This window comes from Petaurus breviceps, unplaced genomic scaffold (assembly GCF_028583685.1).
Source record: "Petaurus breviceps papuanus isolate PSGF00001 unplaced genomic scaffold, PetGlider_PUasm1.0 563, whole genome shotgun sequence".
Taxonomy (NCBI): Eukaryota; Metazoa; Chordata; class Mammalia; order Diprotodontia; family Petauridae; genus Petaurus; species Petaurus breviceps.
Window position 1 is genome coordinate 6,042 of NW_027186380.1, and position 10,748 is coordinate 16,789.

At 41.3% G+C, this 10,748-nt stretch overlaps 1 pseudogene; it reads left to right on the plus strand.

The window, feature by feature from the left end:
• The first annotated feature begins 5,989 nt into the window (after positions 1-5,989).
• LOC138173102 (large ribosomal subunit protein eL18 pseudogene) lies at positions 5,990-9,611 on the plus strand (annotated as a pseudogene).
• The last annotated feature ends 1,137 nt before the right edge of the window (positions 9,612-10,748 follow it).

Below are 10,748 nucleotides of genomic sequence, written 5' to 3' on the forward strand. Positions count from 1 at the left end.
TCTCTCTCTCTCTGTCTCTCTCTGTCTCTCTCTCTCTCTCTCTCTCTTTCTGGGTTTCAGGGACATGCCTCCCTTAGTCTCCTACAGTATCCAAACTAAGCTCACTCTTTTACCTCCAGCCCATCTTGCTTCTTTCCTAAGGCTCTCCAAGGCATGACCCCAATAGTGCAGGCTCACAAATGAGGTGTCAGGCACTCCTCACTGACTGTCACACATTCACCCTCCTGACCCCCATATTCAATCTGCTGTCAAGGCCTGTGATTCCACCTTGGTAACATTTCTCCTGTACACCCCCTTCTTTCCCCAAACTGCTCCTATCTTGGTTCTGGCCCCAATCACCTCATGCCTGAGATATAGTAAGAAACTTCTGCCTGGGTCACCTGCCTGAAGTCTCCCTCAACAGCAGTCATTCCTCCGCCCACTTGTCAAAGTTCATGTACTTAAAGTTCTGTACTGACCACACCTCCTGTCACTCCTGAGCAAAAGGATCAAATATAAAAGCTCTCTAGGGCTGTTAATCACCTAGCCTTTCATCATCTACCCTTCTCCTACGCTTCTCTTTTCTTTCAGCATATATCCCCAGCAAACATGCTATAATCCAGTGGTATGGCCATCCACTTGCTTCTGTGAACAGGACACTCCACCTCATACCTCCAAAGGCTTTCCTCACCATGCCCATTCCTAGAGTGCTCACCTTTGTTTCCCTGAAGCACCCTCCACAATGAGGCTTTCCAGTCCCCCTCCATATTCAAGCCTTCCTTTCAGTGAGCTCCAGTATGTCCTGTCCATAACAGGTTTCTACACTGTTGTTGGCATGTTGGCACAGGTTCCAGGCATTGTCCAGCATGACCTCCTTGTACAATTGCTTCTGAGGGCAGTTCAAGAGGCCCCACTCCTCTGGGGTGAAGTCCACAGCCATATCCTTGAATGTCACCAACTCCTACATCACCAAAAGTCACAAGATTTAGACTTGAAAGAGATTCCAGAATTCTTGTAGTCTAACCTTCATGAGGAGGAAGCTGAAACACAGAAAGGGGATTTACTCAGTGCTTGTACCTTTCAAGAGTGTCAGAGACAACACTTGAAACCATAGTCAATAAGAGGCCAATACAATGTTCAGAAAAGTATTTGACAGGGTGAGTTGGAATAAAATTTAAAAGGTCTTACTATGAAATGTGTCACCCTGTGGAATGTGTGTGAAAGTATGTATTGGAAGTGTGAGGGAGGAAGATCTGGGGAGGAGAAAGAGAGAAGATGATGGGAATTCCTTCCTTCTCAGATTCTTTGGAGAGATTGTGAGAAGCTCACAAGCACAGGGTATTCTGGGAAGGGTGAAGAATGTCTATGTGATTATAGAAAAGAGAGGAAAGAGAAAGAAAAGATCTCCTTGATTTCCTGAGAAGCTGAAACCACATCTTCTCTAGACCTAACACAGAAAGGATCCATAAGACATATTAATTACCCTCAGGACTGAACTGAGGGACATGAGACCTTCCACCCAAGTGAAGCAGAATTAGCTGTTGTCACTCTGAGGGTTTGAGGCTGCCCTGTTGTGAAGGGCCAGGGCCAGACATCTCATGACTTTGCTTTATGATGACTTTCATTCTGCAACAGCATGTATGTCTTTATTATAATATTTAGTTTCATGGTTGGCCTTTTTTGTTGTTCTTTGTGCTCAGAGAGTACCAAAAGACATCCCTATGTCAGGGTCAAGGTGTGTCTGACCAGGGATGATCAGACTAAGGGGCCCAAAAGGCCCTGCCAGAGGTCGGGTACAAAAAGTGCATGTGAACATCTGGGGTGGACATGGCTCTCAATGTGTACATCTTCCCATTCTTTTGAGTTACTGCATTTCTGCTTTCCTCACATGGCACAGCACATTCTCTGAGGTGGGCATGCCATGCAGGGTCATCCTTTGACATTGTCTCCCATGTCTCACCACTGATTACAGAGTTCTTCAGAAAGACTTTGGAAATTTCCTTTAATCACTTCTTCTAACTATCATATGAGAGCCTTCCTTGCGAGCTTTCTCCATAAAATAGTGTTTATGCAAACATTGTTATGGGATCTGAGCAACATGGTAAGCCCAATGGAAGTTATGCTCTACCAGCAAAGGAAGGAAAAAGAGGGAAAATTATCTCACATACAAGAGGCAGAGAAGGGCAGTTGCACTGAAGTGGAAGATGGGGGAGATTGTAAGGTAGGGCTTGATCCTTACTTTTATCCAAATTGACTGAAAGAGGGAATAACTTATATGCTCAGTTGGGTATAGAAATCTATCTCATCCTATACAGAAATTAAAAGGGACAAGAATGGGGTGTGGGGACTGATGGAAGGAAGGACGGTTTGGTGGAGGTATTAGAAATAAATCAGTGGTGGGGGGCAGAGTCAAGATGGCGGAGTAGAAGCAGGTCCTCCATGCAGCTCTGGCTTCCACCTTTCCCAATTCATGTAAAAGGGGACTCTAAACAAACTATAGAGCTACAGAACCCACAAAATGACACAGAGAAGCTAACCTCCCACTGAGGACAGCCTGGCAGGATGGCAGGAATCGGCCAGCCCTACGCTCTGGGAGCTGAGCCCAGCTCCAGGCCAAGGTTTTAGCCCCAGAGGGGGGCTGACCAGCCGCTGGCTGGAGGGTCTCCAGATCACCAACAGCTGTGGCAGTTTCCAGAATTATCAACACATAGATGCTAAGGACAAAGTGAGAGGTCAGTGCACTGTGGATTTTGGGACCCAGTAGTTGGGAGTGCGTCACCCCCAGGACACTGAGGAGCTGTGGCTGTGCACCTGCCCCCATGTGGCAGCTTCAGTTCCTGGCCTGCAGAGTGTAGGGGGCTAAGCGACCAGTCTGAGGGGTAATTGCTCTTGCTTTAACCTGCTTGGACCTGGATTGTGGTCTAGGGTTGAGGTCCTGGGGTGTGTCTCCAGCTTGCCAGAGCATGTGGAGACTTAAGCAAGGGCACCCAACTAATACCTCTGGCAGCTAAGAAAACCCCAGCGTTTGCGACGAAAGCTCCCCTGTCTGGTAGCAGAGTCCTACTGTGGCAAAAAGTCCAAAAGTCAAGTAATTGAGTGGCAACATGACCAGGCAAAGGAAACAAAGCAAACAGAAGAACCCAACATTAGACTCCTATTTTGGGGACAAAAAGAATCAAAGCATGGAACAGGAGGAAGACAGTGAAGTCAGAACTCCTGCACCAAAAGCTTCAAAGGAAAATACGAGCTGGTTACAGGCCACAGAGGACCATAAGAAGCAGATAAGAGAAGTGGAGGAAAAATTGGGAAGAGAAATGAGAACGATGCAAGAAAATTACGATATGAGAGTCAACAGCCTGACTGAGGAAAATAACACCTTAAAAAACAGACTAACTCAAATGGCAAAAGAGGCTCAAAAAGGCAATGAGAAGAAGAATGCCTTAAAAAGCCAAATTTGCCAGACGGAAAAAGAATCTCAAAAGCTCAATGAGGAGAATCATTGCTTCAGAATTAGATTGGAACAAATGGAAGCTAATGACTTTATGAGAAATCAAGATGCTGTTAAACAGATCCAAACAAATGAAAGAATAGAAGGCAATGTGAAATATCTCATGGGAAAAACCACTGACCTGGAAAATAGATCCAGGAGAGATAATTTAAAAATTATTGGCCTACATGAAAGCCATGATCAAAGAAAGAACCTAGAAATCATCCTACAAAAAATCCTCAAGGAAAACTGCCCTGATGTTTTAGAACCAGAGGGCAAAATAGAGGTTGAAAGAATCCAGGGGAAAAGATCCCAAAAAGAAAACTCCTAGGGAGTTGCTAGAACCTAGGCAGGTTCTGAAATTCCCAGATCAAGGAAAGAATATTACAAGCAGCCAGGAAGAAACAATCTGAATATTGTGCAAACACAATCAGTATAAATCAGGATGTGGAAGCTTTTACACTGAGGGATCGAAGAGCTTGGAATGTGATATTCTGGAAGTCAAAGGAGCTGGGATTAAAACCAAGAATCACCTACCCAGCAAAACTGAGTATCATGTTTCAGGGGAAAATATGGTCATTCAGTTGAATAGAGTACTTTCAAGCATCCTTGATGAAAAAACCAAAGTTGAATAGAAAATTTGCTATTCAGATACAAGAAGCAAGAAAAGCATGAGAAGGTAAACAGGGAAAAGAAATCATAAGGAACTTATCAAAGTTGAATTATCAACATTCCTACATGGAAAAATTATAATTGTAACTGATAAAACATTTCTCAGTATGAAAATAGTTGAAGGGAATATATATATATATGTCTCTATATGAGGGTATATGGGCATATGAATACATACATGAATGTGTGTATATGTTTACATGTATACATAGAGAGAGGACACAGGACCAACTTAATAGGAAGGGATGATACTTAAAAGGTGAAATTAAGAGGTGAGAGAGGAATATAATGAAAGGAGATAGGGAGAGACAGAATGGGGTAAACGATCTCATATAGAAGAGGCAAGGGAAAATGGTTACAATGGAGGGGAAGAATAGGAAGGCAAAAGGGAATGGGTCAGCCTTATTCTCATTAAATTTGGCTTGGGGAGGGAATGAAGTGCACACTAAATAGGGTATCTCACCCTCCAGGAGAGTAGGGGGGAAGGGGAAGAGAGGGGGGATGATGGAAGGGAGGGCAGGCTCGGGGGGAGGGAAGTTGGAAGCACTCACTTTTGAAAAGGGATGGGTCTAGGGGTGGCCAGGTAGCATAGTGAGTAAGAGCACCGGCTCCAGTGTCGGGATGACCTGGGAATCAAATCTGGGCTCAGATACTAAGCACCACACCCAGAAATAACTGGCCGTGTAACCTTGAGCAAGTTACTTAACCCCAGTTGCTTAAAAAAAAAAAAAAAGAAAGAAAAGGGACGGGACCAAAGTAGAGAATAGAACAAGTGGGAGGTGGGATAGGAGGGAGAGAAATATAGTCAGTCTTTTACAGTATATCTACTATGTTATTGTTTTGCATTAGCCACACATGTACAACCTATACTGAACTGCTTATCTTCCAGTAAGGGTGGGTGACAAGTATATATATATATATATATATATATACTATTATTAATACTATTTTACACATAATTGGGAAATAAGATATACAGGCACTGGGGCATAGAGATCCACCATGCCCTACTGGAAAAGTCAAAAGGGTATGACAGAAAATATGGGAGAGAGCAGATTGGAGGAGGGGCTATCCTGTGGGACTGCTATTTGGGGGGGGGGTTGGGTAGGGGTGAAATGGGGTGAAAATTTGTAACTCAAAATCTGGCAGAAATGAATGAAGTAAATTAGAAGTTAATAAAGCATTTGAAAATGAGAAAAAAGAAATAAATCACTGGTGAAGAAGGATAACATGAAATGTGAGACAGAGAAGATAAACAAGGGCAAAATGTGATGGAGGGAAAAATACAGGTATTTATCATAAGCACCAACGTGAAATTAATGATCTTATCCATTGAAGGGAATATAAATATATCTATATATATGTCTCTATATGAGGGTATATAGAGAAGTGGATAGCAGAATGAATTAAAAACCAGAATCCTACAACATGCTGTTTATCAGAAATATATTGGAAGCCGAGATATACACAGAGTAAAAGGTAAGGGCCTGGAGCAGATACATATAGGCACCAAATGGTATGGCATCTAAGTTTGAAAGGACAACTTAAATGAGCTATACAAGGAAACAGACAATAAACAATACTAGTGGGGGGACCTCAACTTTCCCCTCTCAGAATTAGATTAATCTAACTAAAAATAAGAAAAAATTTATGGACATGAATAAATTTTGGAAAACTTTGATCACTGGGCCTTTGGAAAATGGAATAAATTATTTTTCTCAGCAGTACATGTCACTCATACAAAAATTGCCCTTGGATTAGAGCATAAAACACTCACCATCAAATGCAGAGAAGCAGAAATATAAAATGCTTCCAATTCAGATCATAATGCAATAAAAATTATATTTAATGGAGGGCAATGAAAAGATTGATGAAAAACAACACTACTCCAAAAGAATAAATGCATCCAAGAACAAATCAAATAAGTAATAATTCCTTTAAGGTAATGAAAACAATGAGACCATAGAAACACTTATGGGATGCAATGAAAGCAGTCCTTGGGGGGAAATTTATACATTCAAACAGTTACATCAATCAAATAGAGAAAGACTTGATCAATAAATAGAACATGCTGGCCGCCCCGTCAGGCACGCGGCTCTCGCTGGTGGCTTTCCCAGCGTGCCCCGCGGCCCGTCGGGCTTTCCCGTTGGGGCCGATGTTCTATAGGGCGCCAGCGTGGGAGTCGACATCCGCCACAACAGGACCGGAAAGTCCGGCGCAAGGAGCCCAAGAGCCAGGACATCTACCTGCGGCTGCTGGTGAAGGTGAGGCCCGGCCGGGGGGCATTGTGGGAGTTGTAGTTCTGCCCGGCAGGGGGCGGGGGCCGGTCCAAGCGCGGTCCTTGCTTGCTGCCCCGGGGCGGGATGCATTCTGAGGGGGGCCTTCCCCTGGTCCTGCAGGCGGCTGGGGGTGCGGGGCGGGCCAGGTTCCAGACCCTGACCAGGCCGCCCCGCCTGTCCCTGTCGCGCATGGGAAGGAAAATGAAGCTTCCCGGCCGGGAAAACCAGACTGCTGTGGTCGTTGGGACGGTGACAGATGACGTGAGGATCCAGGATGTCCCCAAGCTGAAGGTGTGTGCCCTTCGTGTCGCTAGCCACGCACGGAATCGCATCCTCAAGGCTGGTGGGAAGACCCTCACCTTTGACCAGCTGGCCATGAGCTCACCCAAGGGCCGGGGCACTGTCAGAGAGGTGGACAGGCATTTTGGGAAGGCCCCAGGCACTCCCCACAGCCATACCAAACCATACATCCGATCCAAGGGCCGAAAGTTCGAGCGTGCCAGGGGCCGCCGTGCCAGCCGAGGCTACAAAAACTAACTCCCTTCCTCCTTGTTATGTTAAAGAGTTTTGGACAACAACAACAACAAAATAAATAAATAAAAAGAACATGCTTTTAAAAAAACAAGAAAAAGAACAAATTAATAACTCCCAATTAAATACTGAAATGGAATTTCTGAAAATCTAAAAATAGATTAACAACATTACAAGCAAAAAAACCATTGAACTAATAAATAAAATTAGCAGCTGCTTTTATGAAAAAGGCCAACAAAAATAGATGAACCATTGGTTCAGGAGATTTTTAAAAAAGAAAAAATATTTCTGGTATCAAAAATGAAAGGAATGAAAAAAATTTAAAAGAATCATTAGGTTCTAATTTGCCCAAATATATGTCAAGAAACCTGATAATCAATCTGAAATGGATGAATATTTACACAAATAGAAATTGCTCAGATTAGCAGAAGAGGAAATGGAACGCTGAAATAACCCAATCTCAGAAAAATGTAATCCAACAAGCCATCAATGTACTCCCTAAGACAAAATCTCTAGGACTAGATAGATTCCAAGATAATTTCCCCAAACAAGTAAAAAATAAATCACTTTCGATGTGGCTAGGTGGTGCCGTGAATAGAGAACTGGCCCTGGAGTCAGGAGGACCTGAGTTGAAATTCTTTCTCAGACAATTGACACACTTACTAGCCCTGTGACTTTGGGCCAGTTACTTTACCCCAATTGCCCCCAAAAAGCAAAAAACAACAACAACAACGAAAAAAGTTGCAAAAGTACATGAACTATTTGGAAAAAAGAAGACAAAGAATGATTTCTTCTATCAAACAAATATGTTGCTGAGACGTAAACCAGGAAGTGTAAAATCAGAGAGGGAAAATACAAAGTGCTCTTGAATACAAATAGAATGTTTTTTAAAATAATAACAGAAAGGAGATAACAAAAATAAAAATCGAACCATACACTGTGACCAGGTGAGATTTATGCCAGAAATGGAACATTGCTTTGGTGTTAGAAAAAAACATCAGCAAAGTTGACCACACATCAATATATCATAACCGAAAGAAATCATATGATCATCTCAACAAATGAAGAAGTCATTGACAAAATACAAAAGCCACTCCTCTTAAAAGCACTAGAGAGCATAGGGAAAAAAAAGAGAACTTTTTATACAACAATAAATAAGACCTATATAGAATTGTCAACAAGCATTATCTGTAATGGCAATAACTTAGAAAACTTTCCAAGCAGATCAGGGGTAGAGCAATGTTGCCCAGTATCACCACTGTTAGGCCCTATTTTAGTAGAAATGCTAGCTAGAGCAAGGAGAGGAAAGAAAACAGAAATGGAAGGAATTAGAATAAGCAGTGAGAAAACAAACTTCTCACCATTTGCAGATATGATTCTATCCTTAGAGAATCTAAGAGAACCAATGAAAAACTACTTAAAACAATTAACAATTTTAGCCAAGTTACAAGGTATAAAAGAAACCCATATAAATCATCGACATCTCTATATATTACCAAAAAATTCCAGCACCAAAAGACAGAAGGAGAAATTCCATTTAAAGCAACTGTGGACAATAGAAAATACCTGGGAGTCTATCTTCCAAAACAAACCCAGGAATTTAAAGAACATACATTTTCTCACAAATCAAGTCAGATCTAAACAAACAGGAAGTTATGAACTGTTCATTGGTGGGTTCAGTCGATAAAGTGAATAGAAAATTCTTCCTAAAATATCTATGCATTCAGAGCAACATCAATCCCTAACCTTTTTGGACAAAACCAGTTAGGAAACCTAGAAAATAGTATGGCAGAAACTAGGCATAGACCTACATCTAACATCATCTGCTAAGGTCAAAATGGGTACATGATTTAGACATAACAGGTGGTTCCATAAGCAAATTGAGGGAGCATGTAATAGTTTACCTGTCAGATCTATGGATAAGGAAAGAACTTACCACCAACAAGAGATAGGATGCATTACTACATATAAAATGGATCGTTTTGATTCTATTCAATTAAATTAAATAGTTTTTTTACAGAAACAAAGTCAATGCAACCAATATTAGGAGGAAAGCAGACAAGTGAAAAAAATCACAGCAAGATCTCTGATAAAGGCTTCATTTCTCAACTGTATAGAGAACCAAGTCAAAGTCATAAGAATACAAGCCAAGACCCAATTGATAAATGGTCAAAGAACAAGAACAGGTACGTTCAAGGTGGAAAAAAAAATAACAACTAGTTATAGTGTTATTAAAATGATCTAAATTCATAATTGGAGAAATACAAAAACAGTTTTGAGGTACCACCTCACCCCTATTAACTTGACAATAAAGCAGAGAAGGAACATGATAAAGACTAGAGGGAAGTAGGAAAACTGGGCCACTAATACACTATTGGTGGAGTTGTGAACTGATCCAACAATTGTGGAGAGCAACGTAGAAGTATACTGAGAGGGCTACAAAACTCTGTATGCTCTCTTACCTAACAATAACACAACCAAGTCAGTATCCCAAAGATATATTTTTTTAAAGGGAAAAGGACCAGTTTATAGAAGGGTATTCAGAATAGTTCTTTTTGTGTGGAAAGAACTAGAAATTGAGGAGATGCCCACTAGTGGGGACGTCTTTAAAATTGGGATATATGAGTGTAATGGAATGTGATTGTGCTGTAAAAAATGACAAATGGGATGACTTCAGATACACCTAGACTTACATAAACTGATGCAGAGTCAAGTGAGCAGAACCAGGAGAACATTGTACACAGTAACAGCAACATTATCATTTCAGAGTGGCTACGTGGCTCAGTGAGTAACAGGGCAGGCCCTGGAATCAGGAGGACCCGAGTTCAGTTCTGGCCTCAGACACTTAACACCCACACATACACAAAAAAAAAAAAAACTAGCCATGTAACCTTGGGCAAGTTACTTAACCCCAATTGCCCTCCAAAAGGCAAAAAAAAAAAAAACCATGATAATTTCAATAACAGTGAATACCTTAGCTATTCTCATAGTACCATGATCTAAGACTGACTCAGGATAAAAATGCTATCCCGACTATGGAAAGAACTGAGAATGAACACTGACTTAAAGCCTGCCTTTTTTCACTTTCTTTCTTTTTGGTTCAAGTTGTTTTGTTCTTCACAAAATGACTAATGGAAATACTTTACATGATTGCAGATGTACTCTATTTCTGACTGCTTACACACTGTGGAAGGGTCAGAAGGAAGGAGGCAGGTGGAGACCTGGAAATTCAAATTTTAGTGGACAAAATGAATGTTAAAAATGTTTTATGTTTTAGGGAAAAAATGAAATATTATTTTGAAAAACACTAATATCCAATGGAAGCTAGGTTGCCAGTAGAGAGAGCACCAAGTCAAGAGTGAGGAGGAACTGAGTTTTGTTGAACCTCAGGCACCTGATTGCTTTCTGAATGACTAGCAGAGATGACTCATGCCTGGAATTAAACAAGGCTAAGGAAGTTTTCTTTCTGGCAAGGGTTATGACATTGTCCCTCTTTTATTCTATAGCATATTCACTGAGAAGTAATATTCAGGGCCAAATAAATGAGTAAATATAGAGATAACATCCTTCAAAGAAGGAGATGATTAGTAATAAGGAAAAAAAAACCCAATGAAATGGATGCCTGATTGGCCAGGATAGTGAAATTTGAGGAGAGCAGCAGGATCAGGCCAGATGACACCTAGGATTAAATACAGATGCATAAAATTGGCTTTAAAAACTTCCTATTATGTGAATTCATGGTTTGAGCATGTTTGGGAATAAGATCAGAAGTAGGGATTTTGGATTTTAGCACAAGGATT